General features: G+C 47.4%; 1 long non-coding RNA gene across 1 annotated transcript; it reads right to left on the bottom strand.

Annotated features, from left to right (window-relative positions):
* Window positions 1-3,055: 3,055 nt before the first annotated feature.
* Window positions 3,056-17,718, bottom strand: LOC139536691 (uncharacterized). Its single transcript, XR_011667385.1, has 3 exons — window positions 17,642-17,718; window positions 9,868-10,007; window positions 3,056-3,442 (listed from the first exon to the last, which is right to left on the bottom strand). It is a non-coding gene; the product is annotated as an uncharacterized lncRNA (long non-coding RNA).
* Window positions 17,719-18,838: the final 1,120 nt, after the last annotated feature.

Raw genomic sequence — 18,838 nt, 5'->3', positions numbered from 1 at the left:
CTGCTTCCGGGCAGTCACGCCGCACTTCACATTTACCCCTCATAATCACAAATGTGAAGCACATGCATTCTCTTTTCAAATGTTTTATTTTTATTTTTTTATTACATTTATTTTTTACAACTGAGCTCCGCTCTCTCATGTGACAGATGCTGTTCCTCTATGTCGTTACTGTATTACCACTACTATTATTACTGGGGCAGTTATATATTGGGAGGGGAGGGGAGACGAGGGGAGGGAAGGGAAGGGAGAGGCTGCAGTGCAGAGTAGGCAGCAGTGGAGCTAGGACTGACTTGGCCATGGGCAGGGAATATGATGTTTAACCTGAGTTTGGGCACAATGAGGGCAGTTGTTTTATCAGACCATGCTGAGTGTTCTGACTCTCACCCTGACCACTAGATGCCAGCAGAGTTACACCCACACCCCCACTGTGTGATTGGCAGAGACATTCCTAGCTCTGTCTCTCCGTCTCCATGCAGCAGCTAGGCAGGCAGCAACTGTCTTCAAAAAAAATCTATAAAGTGGAATGATATCTAGAGCCTCTTACAGGGGTGCCTTGAGAGTGCCAGATACAGGTGTCTGTAGCGAGCATCCCTACTACTCCAACAGAAGAAAAACAACATCAAGAGAAGGAAAAGCCTATAGTTGTCAGAAGGGGCCATAAGTCTAACTATTAATTTACGTGTACAGTCATGTCAGTACTCCTGAGGCTAGAGTGGACAAATTGATTGAGAGAGAAAAGAGAGACATTTGACATGGAGATCTCATGACGGTAGTGGGTGGTAGTCTAATAAAAAGTATGAGCTGCCGCACACCCAGAGAAAATGATTTAGTGTCGAGGTGCTGACTAACGGTGAATAAACTGTAGGCTATAAAAACAAAGAGAGATGCACACTCCATATGTATAACCTCCCATTCATTTATTGGGTAGAAAACCACCAACGTTTCGGCATCACTGTGCCTTCTTCAGGGTAATGTCATGAATGCTACAAGGGTAGTGGGTGGTAGTGCATCGCTTCTTCAGTAAAGAGGCTGCCCCTTGATCCAACGTCAAACTTTGTGATACAAAGCTCTGCTTATGTAGCTCTATCATTCTCTGTCCGTTTCTCTCTCTCTTTCGCTCTCTCTTTGGTTCTCCCTCTTTATTTAATACCTAGCTACATGAACAGGGGATTAGATCAACCCAGAGAAATCAATGTCTGACAAAAGAGGGATAGGAAAGCAGGCGGTGGCGTTTCAATCAGGGGTTGTTGAGGGGGCAGAGGGGCGTGAATAACCCTATGTCAAGGCAACCATGCAGTGGGATGGTTGTGGGAGAGGTCCAACCCTTGGGCTCTCATGGAAGGACAGACTTCCCCTAGACCTGGCTGATCTGCAGGGGAGGACGTTGCCTGTCTTTGGAATAGATTAGTCTGCTTGCCCACCTCTCTTTAAGCACTGAGGGTCCTCTGTTCTGCCGTGAGGCCAGCTCTGAAGTGGAGCTGCTGCTGCTGCACAATTATCCACAGTGTCTTTCATGCAAAACGTGGTTTCATTTGATGCAAGTCTTTATCCTGCATAGTCCCTGAATACATAGCACCCCCCTAGGCAGCTTGGTCCCTCAGTATTGGAACAGTGCTTTGAATAACAACTTCTGTTCTTCTTCAGGTTGTAATCACTCTGAAGAGGATAGAAGATGGAGACAGTGAACATATTACACTATTACAATCATTGGAGATAGTAAGCTATGTTGAAACTAATGTTTTATGGCTACCAGAACTGTTACAACCACGTCTGCTACTGTGTGCTTTTATTTCAAGACCACCTAACTCAATGGACTTTCTCTGTTGGTATGAGCGAGTCACTGTTTGTGTGCACAGTTGAACATCCCCAGGAGGGGTAAAGTGGTATGATGACTTATGAACCCAGGAGGAGCAGGGTGTGAGAAGTAGATTAGGCAGGAGAAAGTCTAGGAGGAGGCAGGAGAGGGTCTGTAGCAGGAGGAGGCAGGAGAGGGTCTGTAGCAGGAGGAGGCAGGAGAAAGTCTGTAGCAGGAGGAGGCAGGAGAGGGTCTGTAGCAGGAGGAGGCAGGAGAGGGTCTGTAGCAGGAGGAGGCAGGAGAGGGTCTGTAGCAGGAGGAGGCAGGAGAGGGTCTGTAGCAGGAGGAGGCAGGAGAGGGTCTGTAGCAGGAGGAGGCAGGAGAGGGTCTGTAGCAGGAGGAGGCAGGAGAGGGGCTGTAGCAGGAGGAGGCAGGAGAGGGGCTATAGCAGGAGGAGGCAGGAGAGGGGCTGTAGCAGGAGGAGGCAGGAGAGGGGCTGTGCTCTGGCTGTACCTACACTGTCTGTTCTCCAGCTGCCTCTTCACTTAAGAAATGAAAAGGGTCTTGCGCACACACACACACACACACACACACACACACACACACACACACACACACACACACACACACACACACACACACACACACACACACACACACACACACACACACACACACACACACACACACACACACACACACACACACACACACACACACACACACACACACACACACACACCAGCTGTCTCCTCAGAGCTGAGGTTGGAGCATCAGAAAGAGGGAGAAGATAGTTGAGACAGAAAGTATGAAGAAAGATACTCTATTGGTAACATAATTAACCAAAAAGTGTCTCTGTCGGTCTCCCATCCTGGGGGCAGAAAGCACAGGGAGGGTTTGATCAAAAACATCAAAGTCACAGAGAAAGAGATTACACAGCAGCCTGCCTGCCTGAGCACGGTGACTGATGGCTGGCGTAATTGCCCAAGTTTAGTTTGACTGTTTGTGCTTCATCGGTTCCCATGTTCACTTCAGTTCTCCTTCAGTTCTCGACTCTCCTTGGGAATGCACTGGACTGTGGTAACGTACACCAAAGGCCAGCAAGCTTCCAGACAAACTGCACATTTCTTTCATCTCTTTCCCCTGTGAAATACCAAATCATGAAGCATGAGTATGAAAATAAAGCAACCTTGAAAAGCAATACAGTGTGTGGTACTTCATGTTACTGTGATATTGAAAGAAAAGCACTATTGCCCAATGTCCCCAAAATGATCTGCAATCGTTTGACCCAGTCATTTAATCTGTGCAATCATTTAACCAATGATATCCTTAGGAAAATATAGTTTGATCTTTTAAAACTCATTCTCTCTCTCCTCAAACTGCATCCCGTTATCTTTCACAAAGGTCAATTGTCCCTTAAATGCTGTCTTTGTCTTCTTTCTAGCCCTCTCTTAATTCAGAATGCATGGGAGGGCTGTTTGAAATGGAAATGGACAGGCGGAACCTGCCTTTGACTCCCGTTACTGTGAGAAAGTGTGTTGTTCCTGGCAGCCCTCAATCCTCCTCTCAGGATCAATAGACCCAAGTAGGGCCCTGTGGTAGACAGGAGAGACGGGGGCGGGGGCTTCAGTCAGTCAGCTCTCTGGGCTGTGGGTAGAGGGTCAGACAGAGAGGATACATGCAGGAAACAGACTGGCTGTGGATGGCTGGTGATAGTGAAGGATGGCTGATGGGTGAGATGGCAATGAATGGTGGTAGGTGGGGAGGGTGTGGATGATGGCTCCCCTGGAAAACATTACATCTACATTGGTGAGGAATGAAAACGCCCTGGGCAGAGTGTGAAGGATGGACAGTGGGAGTATATAAAACGCCCTGGGCAGAGTGTGAAGGATGGACAGTGGGAGTATATAAAACGCCCTGGGCAGAGTGTGAAGGATGGACAGTGGGAGTATATAAAACGCCCTGGGCAGAGTGTGAAGGATGGACAGTGTGAGTATATAAAACGCCCTGGGCAGAGTGTGAAGGATGGACAGTGGGAGTATATAAAACGCCCTGGGCAGAGTGTGAAGGATGGACAGTGTGAGTATATAAAACACCCTGGGCAGAATGTGAAGGATGGACAGTGGGAGTATATAAAACGCCCTGGGCAGAGTGTGAAGGATGGACAGTGGGAGTATATAAAACGCCCTGGGCAGAGTGTGAAGGATGGACAGTGTGAGTATATAAAACGCCCTGGGCAGAGTGTGAAGGATGGACAGTGGGAGTATATAAAACGCCCTGGGCAGAGTGTGAAGGATGGACAGTGTGAGTATATAAAACACCCTGGGCAGAGTGTGAAGGATGGACAGCGGGAGTATATAAAACGCCCTGGGCAGAGTGTGAAGGATGGACAGTGGGAGTATATAAAACGCCCTGGGCAGAGTATGAAGGATGGACAGTGTGAGTATATAAAACGCCCTGGGCAGAGTGTGAAGGATGGACAGTGTGAGTATATAAAACGCTCTGGGCAGAGTGTGAAGGATGGATAGTGGGAGTATATAAAACGCCCTGGGCAGAGTGTGAAGGATGGACAGTGTGAGTATATAAAACGCTCTGGGCAGAGTGTGAAGGATGGATAGTGGGAGTATATAAAACGCTCTGGGCAGAGTGTGAAGGATGGACAGTGTGAGTATATAAAACGCCCTGGGCAGAGTGTGAAGGATGGATAGTGGGAGTATATAAAACGCCCTGGGCAGAGTGTGAAGGATGGATAGTGGGAGTATATAAAACGCCCTGGGCAGAGTGTGAAGGATGGACAGTGTGAGTATATAAAATGCTCTGGGCAGAGTGTGAAGGATGGATAGTGGGAGTATATAAAACGCTCTGGGCAGAGTGTGAAGGATGGACAGTGTGAGTATATAAAACGCCCTGGGCAGAGTGTGAAGGATGGACAGTGTGAGTATATAAAACGCCCTGGGCAGAGTGTGAATGATGGACAGTGGGAGTATATAAAACGCCCTGGGCAGAGTGTGAAGGATGGACCGTGTGAGTATATAAAACGCCCTAGGCAGAGAGTGAAGGATGGACAGTGGGAGTATATAAAACGCCCTGGGCAGAGTGTGAAGGATGGACAGTGGGAGTATATAAAACACCCTGGGCAGAGTGTGAAGGATGGACAGTGGGAGTATATAAAACGCCCTGGGCAGAGTGTGAAGGATGGACAGTGTGAGTATATAAAACGCCCTGGGCAGAGTGTGAAGGATGGACAGTGGGAGTATATAAAACGCCCTGGGCAGAGTGTGAAGGATGGACAGTGGGAGTATATAAAACGCCCTGGGCAGAGTGTGAAGGATGGACAGTGTGAGTATATAAAACGCTCTGGGCAGAGTGTGAAGGATGGACAGTGTGAGTATATAAAACGCCCTGGGCAGAGTGTGAAGGATGGACAGTGTGAGTATATAAAACGCTCTGGGCAGAGTGTGAAGGATGGACAGTGTGAGTATATAAAACGCCCTAGGCAGAGTGTGAAGGATGGACAGTGTGAGTATATAAAACGCCCTGGGCAGAGTGTGAAGGATGGACAGTGTGAGTATATAAAACGCCCTGGGCAGAGTGTGAAGGATGGACAGTGTGAGTATATAAAACGCCCTGGGCAGAGTGTGAAGGATGGACAGTGTGAGTATATAAAACGCCCTGGGCAGAGTGTGAAGGATGGACAGTGTGAGTATATAAAACGCCCTGGGCAGAGTGTGAAGGATGGACAGTGTGAGTATATAAAACGCCCTGGGCAGAGTGTGAAGGATGGACAGTGTGAGTATATAAAACGCCCTGGGCAGAGTGTGAAGGATGGACAGTGGGAGTATATAAAACACCCTGGGCAGAGTGTGAAGGATGGACAGTGTGAGTATATAAAACGCCCTGGGCAGAGTGTGAAGGATGGACAGTGGGAGTATATAAAACACCCTGGGCAGAGTGTGAAGGATGGACAGTGGGAGTATATAAAACGCCCTGGGCAGAGTGTGAAGGATGGACAGTGGGAGTATATAAAACGCCCTGGGCAGAGTGTGAAGGATGGACAGTGGGAGTATATAAAACGCCCTGGGCAGAGTGTGAAGGATGGACAGTGGGAGTATATAAAACGCCCTGGGCAGAGTGTGAAGGATGGACAGTGGGAGTATATAAAACGCTCTGGGCAGAGTGTGAAGGATGGACAGTGGGAGTATATAAAACGCCCTGGGCAGAGTGTGAAGGATGGACAGTGGGAGTATATAAAACGCCCTGGGCAGAGTGTGAAGGATGGACAGTGGGAGTATATAAAACACCCTGGGCAGAGTGTGAAGGATGGACAGTGGGAGTATATAAAACGCCCTGGGCAGAGTGTGAAGGATGGACAGTGGGAGTATATAAAACGCTCTGGGCAGAGTGTGAAGGATGGATAGTGGGAGTATATAAAACACCCTGGGCAGAGTGTGAAGGATGGACAGTGTGAGTATATAAAACGCCCTGGGCAGAGTGTGAAGGATGGACAGTGTGAGTATATAAAACGCTCTGGGCAGAGTGTGAAGGATGGACAGTGTGAGTATATAAAACGCTCTGGGCAGAGTGTGAAGGATGGACAGTGTGAGTATATAAAACGCTCTGGGCAGAGTGTGAAGGATGGACAGTGTGAGTATATAAAACGCTCTGGGCAGAGTGTGAAGGATGGACAGTGTGAGTATATAAAACGCTCTGGGCAGAGTGTGAAGGATGGACAGTGTGAGTATATAAAACGCTCTGGGCAGAGTGTGAAGGATGGACAGTGTGAGTATATAAAACGCTCTGGGCAGAGTGTGAAGGATGGACAGTGGGAGTATATAAAACGCCCTGGGCAGAGTGTGAAGGATGGACAGTGGGAGTATATAAAACGCCCTGGGCAGAGTGTGAAGGATGGAGATTGGTGAGGATTGAAAACAGCCTGGGCAGAGTATGAAGGATGGAGATTGGTGAGGTTTGAAAACAGCCTGGGCAGAGTGTGAAGGATGGAGATTGGTGAGGATTGAAAACAGCCTGGGCAGAGTATGAAGGATGGAGATTGGTGAGGCTTGAAAACAGCCTGGGCAGAGTGTGAAGGATGGAGATTGGTGAGGTTTGAAAACAGCCTGGGCAGAGTATGAAGGATGGAGATTGGTGAGGCTTGAAAACAGCCTGGGCAGAGTATGAAGGATGGAGATTGGTGAGGTTTGAAAACAGCCTGGGCAGAGTGTGAAGGATGGACAGTGTGAGTATATAAAACGCTCTGGGCAGAGTGTGAAGGATGGATAGTGGGAGTATATAAAACGCTCTGGGCAGAGTGTGAAGGATGGACAGTGTGAGTATATAAAACGCCCTGGGCAGAGTGTGAAGGATGGATAGTGGGAGTATATAAAACGCCCTGGGCAGAGTGTGAAGGATGGATAGTGGGAGTATATAAAACGCCCTGGGCAGAGTGTGAAGGATGGACAGTGTGAGTATATAAAACGCTCTGGGCAGAGTGTGAAGGATGGATAGTGGGAGTATATAAAACGCTCTGGGCAGAGTGTGAAGGATGGACAGTGTGAGTATATAAAACGCCCTGGGCAGAGTGTGAAGGATGGACAGTGTGAGTATATAAAACGCCCTGGGCAGAGTGTGAATGATGAACAGTGGGAGTATATAAAACGCCCTGGGCAGAGTGTGAAGGATGGACAGTGGGAGTATATAAAACGCCCTGGGCAGAGTGTGAAGGATGGACCGTGTGAGTATATAAAACGCCCTAGGCAGAGTGTGAAGGATGGACAGTGGGAGTATATAAAACGCCCTGGGCAGAGTGTGAAGGATGGACAGTGGGAGTATATAAAACACCCTGGGCAGAGTGTGAAGGATGGACAGTGGGAGTATATAAAACGCCCTGGGCAGAGTGTGAAGGATGGACAGTGTGAGTATATAAAACGCCCTGGGCAGAGTGTGAAGGATGGACAGTGGGAGTATATAAAACGCCCTGGGCAGAGTGTGAAGGATGGACAGTGGGAGTATATAAAACGCCCTGGGCAGAGTGTGAAGGATGGACAGTGTGAGTATATAAAACGCTCTGGGCAGAGTGTGAAGGATGGACAGTGTGAGTATATAAAACGCCCTAGGCAGAGTGTGAAGGATGGACAGTGTGAGTATATAAAACGCCCTGGGCAGAGTGTGAAGGAGGGACAGTGTGAGTATATAAAACGCTCTGGGCAGAGTGTGAAGGATGGACAGTGTGAGTATATAAAACGCCCTAGGCAGAGTGTGAAGGATGGACAGTGTGAGTATATAAAACGCCCTGGGCAGAGTGTGAAGGATGGACAGTGTGAGTATATAAAACGCCCTGGGCAGAGTGTGAAGGATGGACAGTGTGAGTATATAAAACGCCCTGGGCAGAGTGTGAAGGATGGACAGTGTGAGTATATAAAACGCCCTGGGCAGAGTGTGAAGGATGGACAGTGTGAGTATATAAAACGCCCTGGGCAGAGTGTGAAGGATGGACAGTGTGAGTATATAAAACGCCCTGGGCAGAGTGTGAAGGATGGACAGTGTGAGTATATAAAACGCCCTGGGCAGAGTGTGAAGGATGGACAGTGGGAGTATATAAAACACCCTGGGCAGAGTGTGAAGGATGGACAGTGTGAGTATATAAAACGCCCTGGGCAGAGTGTGAAGGATGGACAGTGGGAGTATATAAAACACCCTGGGCAGAGTGTGAAGGATGGACAGTGGGAGTATATAAAACGCCCTGGGCAGAGTGTGAAGGATGGACAGTGGGAGTATATAAAACGCCCTGGGCAGAGTGTGAAGGATGGACAGTGGGAGTATATAAAACGCCCTGGGCAGAGTGTGAAGGATGGACAGTGGGAGTATATAAAACGCCCTGGGCAGAGTGTGAAGGATGGACAGTGGGAGTATATAAAACGCTCTGGGCAGAGTGTGAAGGATGGACAGTGGGAGTATATAAAACGCCCTGGGCAGAGTGTGAAGGATGGACAGTGGGAGTATATAAAACGCCCTGGGCAGAGTGTGAAGGATGGACAGTGGGAGTATATAAAACGCCCTGGGCAGAGTGTGAAGGATGGACAGTGGGAGTATATAAAACGCCCTGGGCAGAGTGTGAAGGATGGACAGTGGGAGTATATAAAACGCTCTGGGCAGAGTGTGAAGGATGGATAGTGGGAGTATATAAAACGCCCTGGGCAGAGTGTGAAGGATGGACAGTGTGAGTATATAAAACGCCCTGGGCAGAGTGTGAAGGATGGACAGTGTGAGTATATAAAACGCTCTGGGCAGAGTGTGAAGGATGGACAGTGTGAGTATATAAAACGCTCTGGGCAGAGTGTGAAGGATGGACAGTGTGAGTATATAAAACGCTCTGGGCAGAGTGTGAAGGATGGACAGTGTGAGTATATAAAACGCTCTGGGCAGAGTGTGAAGGATGGACAGTGTGAGTATATAAAACGCTCTGGGCAGAGTGTGAAGGATGGACAGTGTGAGTATATAAAACGCTCTGGGCAGAGTGTGAAGGATGGACAGTGTGAGTATATAAAACGCTCTGGGCAGAGTGTGAAGGATGGACAGTGTGAGTATATAAAACGCTCTGGGCAGAGTGTGAAGGATGGACAGTGGGAGTATATAAAACGCCCTGGGCAGAGTGTGAAGGATGGACAGTGGGAGTATATAAAACGCCCTGGGCAGAGTGTGAAGGATGGAGATTGGTGAGGATTGAAAACAGCCTGGGCAGAGTATGAAGGATGGAGATTGGTGAGGTTTGAAAACAGCCTGGGCAGAGTGTGAAGGATGGAGATTGGTGAGGATTGAAAACAGCCTGGGCAGAGTATGAAGGATGGAGATTGGTGAGGCTTGAAAACAGCCTGGGCAGAGTGTGAAGGATGGAGATTGGTGAGGTTTGAAAACAGCCTGGGCAGAGTATGAAGGATGGAGATTGGTGAGGCTTGAAAACAGCCTGGGCAGAGTATGAAGGATGGAGATTGGTGAGGTTTGAAAACAGCCTGGGCAGAGTGTGAAGGATGGACAGAGCTGAGTCAGACATACCACACTCTATAATGTCATTATACCTCTGGCCAACCTGCAATCAATAACCGTTCCCGTTGCTGAGCGGAATTCTAATCATGCACCTCCTTCCTCTTTGTCCTCTAGCACTGGGCCAGTACACACCCCATCCTGCAGATCCCTGGCGTGCTACTCCGTGTATCTCCTGTAAAGGTTAAACGCATGACGTTGGCTTTTACTGTTCGTTCACTTTTCTTCCACCTCCATCTGCGTTTAGCTGTCCCTGATCCACATCACTTCCTCTACCTCATCAGGGGAGCGCTGTCCTCAATAAACAGCCCCCTTTGCCATCACAACACACACAAGCATATCACACTCATATCGCACAAACAAACGCGTGCACACAGAGAAAGAGAGAGAGACACATACGCTCTGGGGTGACAGACTGGCAAGGTCCCAGAGGCGTCATGCCAATAGGGTGCACAGGGACCCCTCAGATTTGTCTTGTTTAAAAAATCTATTTTTGTATTTTAATTTTTTGTTGCCGTTTCTCTGTAATAGCACCAACCGACCTAGCAATTTTATGAGATATGTTCCCAATCTGGGCGCTATAACCAATCTCCCAACCTCATAACTAGGTACCAATAAGCCATTTCAAGCTATCAATCAAGTTAGTGTAGCTAACTGGTCTAACTATCTTTGCTGGCATGCCTGATGGCAAGGTTGGTAGTCTTTAGAAAAGCGAGCAATAGATACTTGCCCCGTTTATACCTGCCTCTAACTTGCATCCTTTGTCCTGATCTTGTCCACATTCCGATTGTAGACAGGTGTAGACAATTAAAGACACATTGTGATCTGATCCTGATCAGATCTTCCTGACCACCTCTGGAGGTAGTCAGACATGCATCGTGTTTGGATATCTTACAAGTGTAGACAAATCATTTAAATTATCATTATTGTGTTGGGCCAGTAACAGAAAGGTTGCTGGATCGAATCCCCAAGCAAAAATCTGTCGTTCTGCCCCTGAGCAAGGCACTGTTCCGCGGGCACTGAAGACATGGATGTTGATTAAGGCAGCCCCCCGCACCTCTCTGATTCAGAGGGGTTGGGTTAAATGTGGAAGACACATTTCAGTTGAATGCATTTAGTTGCACAACTGACTAGGTATCTCCCTTTCCCTACCCTTTATTCCTCCCTGTAATCATTGACAGGTGGCACCACTGACTGATTACATCAATATGTGTCTTACAATAAATAAATAAATATTATTTTAAAAGAATAACTATGAAAAATGTGCCTAAAAGAAGGGAATAGGAAATCTTGTCTCAATGCAGACACAGTGGACGGATAACAGACTCATTTTAATACCAAGTGTAGACACATTTCTGGAAATTTGGGCAAAATCAGAATGTAGACAAGATCAGGTCAAAGGACCCATGTTAGCACCAGGTATAAACAGGGCTTAAATGTACTGAATAAGACTCAATCCTTAAGAGGTATGCTTAGATATGCAGAAGCATTTACATATTCTTTTACATAGAATTAAACATCATTATTATGGCTCAAGATTTCAGGAATTGCGGTTTCAGGTGTTTGATACATTCTTTAAATACAACTTAAGGATGGGGGGGGTCTAGCCCCCCTCCGGGGACTACCCCCCAGCCATCCTCACATAGTTTGTGCCCCCTCAGGTTTTTGGGGTGTATGACGTCCCTGCAAAGTCCTGTCCCTTTCAGCAACTAAGGCAATGTGTGTGTGCCTGAGTTCACACAGAGAGAAGATCACCTCACCAGGGGACAGCTCTCTGTTCCTTCCCTTCTGGAGACCCCAGCTCCAGTTACAGCTTGTGGTGCCCTATTCAGATGTACGATGCTGGTTCATTGTAGGTAATGATAGCAAATCATGCGCTGATTTCCACAGCGGGAACGTGGCTCACATGTCAAGCTGAGCCACACACAGACACACACGCTTTGGCTGCGACAGCATAAAGCAGCTAGCTCTCCCGGCTAATTAGACCGTAAAACACTTCTCTCCGCTTAATAGAACCCCATGGAAATATACAATGACGTAGAGATGGGGATATCATGCAGCATATTCTCCATGAATACGACAGATGGCAGGCCTGGAATAGAACTTTATACAGTATAAATGTCAGAAAGATTGAAAATGGTCTGTTTCCTACAGAAATAAATAACTTGTTTATTTTTGGAACATTCCCTTTAACCACCTCGTCATACACTCAAATGCCACTCCGAACTCTGTTAATTGGCCTAATTTCCCTTGTTAACATTTTAATTGGCTACCTTTTTATCGTTTTCTAGATCGGGCCGACCCAAGCTATGTTATTGCTCACTGCCCCTGAAATCCCCATTAAACATGACATTAGTATCAGTCATCATAAAACCACTGCTATTACTACCTCTAATGATCCTTATGGCTGTCCAGTATGGAGAAGATGACTGGCAGAACCTTACACTGTAATCCCCAGGCAGGCAGTGGCCCTGGGAAATGGACTAGTCTTTAGAGAGGGTGCTCTGATCTGCTGCAGAGTGTTCCCCACTCTTGATGCATCCCGAATGGCATCCTACACCCTTTGCAGTTCACTACTTTTGACCAGGGCCCATAGGAGTGCACTATATGAAATAATAGGGTGCCATTTGGGACACAGTTTCTGTTTGTCCCGCGTCCCAGAGCACGGCGGGATGGAAGTGCAGGCCTTCAGATGGCACTTTTCTATACAGTCATTGTGGCCTCTAAGCAGCTGGCTGCCTGGCTGGCATTATTGTGGCCTCTAAGCAGCTGGCTGCCTGGCTGGCATTATTGTGGCCTCTAAGCAGCTGGCTGCCTGGCTGGCATTATTGTGGCCTCTAAGCAGCTGCCTGCCTGGCTGGCATTATTGTGGCCTCTAAGCAGCTGGCTGCCTGGCTGGCATTATTGTGGTCTCAAAGCAGCTGGCTGCCTGGCTGGCATTATTGTGTCCTCTAAGCAGCTGGCTGCCTGGCTGGCATTATTGTGTCCTCTAAGCAGCTGGCTGCCTGGCTGGCATTATTGAGAGTAGTGGAGCGATGGGGAGTGGGTCGTTAGCAGAGGTCACCACGAGGTCACCATGGTGTCTTTCAGATACAAAAGCTGCTTTACCTGACGATCACCTTGCCCTCATCCTGTTGCCGTGCCAACAGCCAATGAAAGGAGACCTCAGGGTTTTGGGAATTCACAAATAATCAGTCATAAGGAACATTGACCTGTTATGATATTGTTGATTTATTGGTTGCCACTTTGATGAATGGTCAGAGCAGGAGTGTAGTTCAGATGGTACAAATAGAAGGTAGGGGATGAAGGTGAAGTTATTATAGATACCCTCTATTCAACCTTCCATTGACTTGATACTGGAGGGCTTTAGATCCAGAGCTAAATAAGGCCATAACACCGACACAAAAGTAGCACCAACCCAAAGTGTTGGCAGGTAAAGGGTGTGAGAAATTTAGGAGAAATGTTGTTGACGACAGACAGAGAGAGAGAGAGAGAGGGCACCAATGTGCTCAGCTGTCAGCTTGTGTGAATTTCAGGGAAATCGCTGCTACCTTTTGGACTCTCTCTCCCACCCTCTCTCTCATTACGAATGAACTTCTGGTTCTTTGAAACACTCTCGTAGTCCCTGCTTCCACTTACCTAATCTGAACTAAGGTCCCTATTCAATCAAAGCAGAGTTTTCTGAGATAAGTTTAAAAATCAGCACCTAACAGGTTGAATGATAGGCCAATGACTGCATAATAGCTGCCTTTGTAGCAACGGGTAGAAACCTAGAGAACTGTGGAATCATGGGAACATGATCAAACATGTTTCATGTTCTATGCAGCCTACGTAGGGCTCCTGATTGGTGCAGCGGTCTAAGGCACTGCATCTCAGTGCTTGAGACGTCACTACGAATTCAGGCTGTATCACAAACGTCCGTGATTGCGAGTCCCATAGGGTGGCGCACAATTGGCCCAGCGTCGTCTGGGTATGGCCGGTGTAGGCCGTCAGTGTAAATAAGAATTAACTGACTTGCCTAGTTAAATAAAGGTTTAATAAAAAAAAATAAAAAAACATTTCCATGGACATCTGCTCGTCGAACATCTCATTCCAAAGTCTTGGGCATTAATATGGAGTTGGTGCCTTTTGCAGCTATAACAGCCTCCACTCTTCTGGGAAGGCTTTCCACTAGATGTTGGAACATTGCTGCTGGGACTTGCTTCTATTCAGCCACAATAGCATTATTGAGGTCGGGCACTGATGTTGAGCGATTAGGCCTGGCTCACAGTCGGCATTCCAATTCATCCCAAAGGTGTTTGATGGGGTTGAGATCAGGGCTCTGTGCAGGCCAGTCAAGTTCCTTCACACCGATCTCGATAAACCACAAGGCTCCCTAAATTTTATCAGCATATCGAATGCACGACCCGGGCTGGAAAAATTCTGGATCATTGTTACTCTAACTTCCGCGACGCATACAAAGCCCTCCCTCACCCTCCTTTCGGCAAATCTGACCACGACTCCATTTTGTTGCTCCCAGCCTATAGACAGAAACTAAAACAGGAAACGCCCGTGCTCAGGTCTGTTCAACGCTGGTCCGACCAATCTGATTCCCCGCTTCAAGATTGCTTCGATCACGTGGACTGGGATATGTTCCGGATAGCGTCGAACAACAACAATGATGTATACGCTGATTCGGTGAGCGAGTTTGAATGCTGTTCATCGACTACCGCTCATCATTTAACACCACGCCCTGTGCAACTGGGTCCTGGACCTTCTGACGGGCCGCCCCCAGGTGGTGAGGGTAGGAAACAACATCTCCACCCCGCTGATCCTCAACATTGGGGCCCCACAAGGGTGCGTTCTCAGCCCTCTCCTGTACTCCCTGTTCACCCATGACTGCGTGGCCATGCACGCCTCCAACTCAATCATCAAGTTCGCAGACGACACTACAGTGGTAGGCTTGATTACCAACAACAACGAGGCGGCCTACAGAGAGGAGGTGAGGGCCCTTGGAGTGTGGTGTCAGGAAAATAACTTCACACTCAACAAAACAAAGGAGATGATTGTGGACTTCAGGAAACAGCAGAGGGAGCACCCCCCCTATCCACATTGACGGGACAGTAGTGGAGAAGGTGGAAAGTTTTATGTTCCTCGGCGTACACATCACGGACAAACTGAAATGGTCCACCCACACAGACAGCGTGGTGAAGAAGGCGCAACACCGCCTCTTCAACCTCAGGAGGCTGAAGAAATTTGGCTTGTCACCAAAAACACTCACAAACTTTTACAGATGCACAATCGAGAGCATCCTGTCGGGCTGTATCACTGCCTGGTACGGCAACTGCTCCACCCAAAACCGCAAGGCTCTCCAGAAGGTAGTGAGGTCTGCACAACACATCACCGGGGGCAAACTACCTGCCCTCCAGGACACCTACACCACCCGATGTCACAGGAAGGCCAAAAGATCATCAAGGACAACAACCACCCGAGCCACTGCCTGTTCACCCCGCTATCATTCAGTACAGGTGCATCAAAGCTGGGACCGAGAGTGAAAAACAGCTTCTATCTCAAGGCCATCAGACTGTTAAACAGCCATCACTAACATTGAGTGGCTGCTGCCAACATACTGACTCAATTCTCTAGCCACTAATAATGAAAAATGTATGTAATAAATGTATCACTAGTCACTTTAAACAATGCCACTTTATATAATGTTTACATACCCTACATTACTCATCTCATATGTATATACTGTACTCTATACCATCTACTGCATCTTGCCTATGCCGTTCGGCCATCGCTCATCCATATATTTATATGTACATATTCTTATTCATTCCTTTACACTTGTCTGTATAAGGTAGTTGTTGTGAAATTGGTAGATTACTTGTTAGATATTACTGCATGGTCGGAACTAGAAGCACAAGCATTTCACTACACTTGCATTAACATCTGCTAACCATGTGTATGCGACCAATACATTTGATTTGATTTGATTTGACCATTTCTGTTTGGACCTCGCTTTGTGCACGGGGCATTGTCATGCTGAAACAGGAAAGGGCCTTTCCAAAGTTTGAAGCACATAATTGTTTACAATGTCATTGTATGCTGTAGCATTAAGATTTCCCTTCACTGGAACTAAGGGGCCTAGCCTGAATTATGAAAAACATCCCCAGACAATTATTCCTCCTCCACCAAACTTTACAGTTGGCACTATGCATTGGGGCAGGTAGCGTTCTGGTATCCGCCAAACCCAGATTCGTCCATCTGAATCCCAGTTGGTGAAGTGTGATTCATCACTCCAGAGAACGTGTTTCCACTGCTCCAGAGTCCAGTGGCGGTGTGAGCTGTACACGACTCCAGCCGACACTTGGCATTGTGAATGGTGATCTTAGGCTTGTGTGCGGCTGCTCGGCTGTGGAATCCCAATCCATGAAGCTCCCGACTAACAGTTCTTGTGCTGACGTTGCTTCCAGAGACAGTTTGGAGCTCGGTAATGAGTATTGCAACCGAGGACAGGCGTTTTTTCCCCACACTATGTGCATCAGCATTTGCCGGTCCCATTCTGTACGCTTGTGTGGCCTACCACTTTGCGGCTGAGCCTTTGTTGCTCCTAGACGTTTCCACTTCACTCTAACAGCACTTACAGTTGACCGGGACAGCTCTAGCAGGACTGAAATTTGACAAACTCATTTGTTGGAAAGGTGTCATCCTATGACGGTGCCACATTGAAAGTCACTGAGCTCTTCAGTAGGGACACCCCCAGCATGTCTATTTACATTGTTGTACTTCATATGTTTAGAGCTGATTCTCGCCGGCTCCAGATTACTGTTAGCTGACATGAGTGCTCTATGGATCCCTCCATCCTTCCTTTGCTCTTATCCCCCTCTCATCCTCTCCTCGGCTCGGTCCTGCCCTGCTGACACTAATGAGAGTCTGATGATGGTAGTGAACAAACTTCTGCATGTTTGAGGTATGCAAAGTACACTGTGTGTGTGTGTGTGTGTGTGTGTGTGTGTGTGTGTGTGTGTGTGTGTGTGTGTGTGTGTGTGTGTGTGTGTGTGTGTGTGTGTGTGTGTGTGTGTGTGTGTGTGTGTGTGTGTGTGTGTGTGTGTGTGTGTGTGAGGGAAGGAGGGAGGGAGCATTGTAGCTATGTTGGTGGGATGAATTGTGTTCTGCCATAGACATTGACATTGTTTCTCCTGCTGTTCCTGCCCATTGTACAGGGGTTGAAGCATATACGAGCTTCAGGGCTTTATGGATTTTACATTTTCAATACACACACACACACACAAACACACACACACACACACACACACACACACACACACACACACACACACACACACACACACACACACACACACACACACACACACACACACACACACACACACACACACACACACACACACACACACACACACACACACACACACACACACACACACACACACACACTGTTAGAGGGGCATTGTTAGAGGGGCATCAGTTCCCTAAGGTGAAGGTAAACACACTGCTCCAGCCTGTGTCATCACATGAAGCAGCATGTCTGAGTTTGAACACACAAGGATGAAAACGCTAATTCTCCTTGACAAGTCAGTGACACGGCACACTTGGGATTTGTGCTCGGCACATGTGTTTGGGCTGGGGGTGGTGTTACCGCTGATGAATTCACTGTGTTTATATGCATGACACGTTGTATTAAAGGAACAAGCCTGTCCGTGAGCAAAAAATTATACAGGAGTGCATCGCAATGCAACACAAACAAAGCCATCGGTTTCACAAAATCAGTTTTTCACTCTCTCTCTCTCTCTCCATCCTTACCTCCTCTCTTCTCTTTCCCTCTCTCTGCAACACACCCATCTCTCTCTCCTCCCTTGAAGAGTTGCTGTGTTTTCTCCCCTCCTCTCTCCGTCTGAGTACTTTTCTTGCCTAGTCAGGTTGCAAGCCGTGTGAGTGCAGGATTTGTGTGTGCACATGCGCGCTGGGATCCCACTGTGTCTGATCTCATTGTGCTGGTGGGAGAGGGAGGGATGCTGGAAACGTGCTTGTTCCCAGTAGGGACACAACCCAAAAGACATCTCTCGACCTCCGTCTACACCTCCCTTATTCCTCCCTTTATCCCTCCATCTCTTCTCTCTATGTTGTCTGTTGTCCGGAGACCCTGGCCACACTGACTGAGACCTCACTCCTAACCTGTTTACAATCTCACTCCTAACCTGTTTACAATCTCACTCCTAACCTGTTTACAATCTCACTCCTAACCTGTTTACAATCTCACTCCTAACCTGTTTACAATCTCACTCCTAACCTGTTTACAATCTCACTCCTAACCTGTTTACAATCTCACTCCTAACCTGTTTACAATCTCACTCCTAACCTGTTTACAGTCTCACTCCTAACCTGTTTACAGTCTCACTCCTAACCTGTTTACAGTCTCACTCCTAACCTGTTTACAATCTCACTACCAAACCTGTTTACAGTCTCACTCCTAACCTGTTTACAATCTCACTCCTAACCTGTTTACAATCTCACTCCTAACCTGTTTACAGTCTCACTCCTAACCTGTTTACAATCTCACTACCAAACCTGTTTACAGTCTCACTCCTAACCTGTTTACAATCTCACTCCTAACCTGTTTACAATCTCACTCCTAACCTGTTTACAATCTCACTCCTAACCTGTTTACAATCTCACTCCTAACCTGTTTACAATCTCACTCCTAACCTGTTTACAGTCTCACTCCTAACCTGTTTACAGTCTCACTCCTAACCTGTTTACAGTCTCACTCCTAACCTGTTTACAATCTCACTCCTAACCTGTTTACAATCTCACTCCTAACCTGTTTACAGTCTCACTCCTAACCTGTTTACAATCTCACTCCTAACCTGTTTACAGTCTCACTCCTAACCTGTTTACAATCTCACTACCAAACCTGTTTACAATCTCACTCCTAACCTGTTTACAGTCTAACTCCTAACCTGTTTACAATCTCACTCCTAACCTGTTTACAATCTCACT

This window comes from Salvelinus alpinus, chromosome 13 (genome assembly GCF_045679555.1).
Source record: "Salvelinus alpinus chromosome 13, SLU_Salpinus.1, whole genome shotgun sequence".
Taxonomy (NCBI): Eukaryota; Metazoa; Chordata; class Actinopteri; order Salmoniformes; family Salmonidae; genus Salvelinus; species Salvelinus alpinus.
This window is presented reverse-complemented; position numbering and strand designations above follow the sequence as displayed.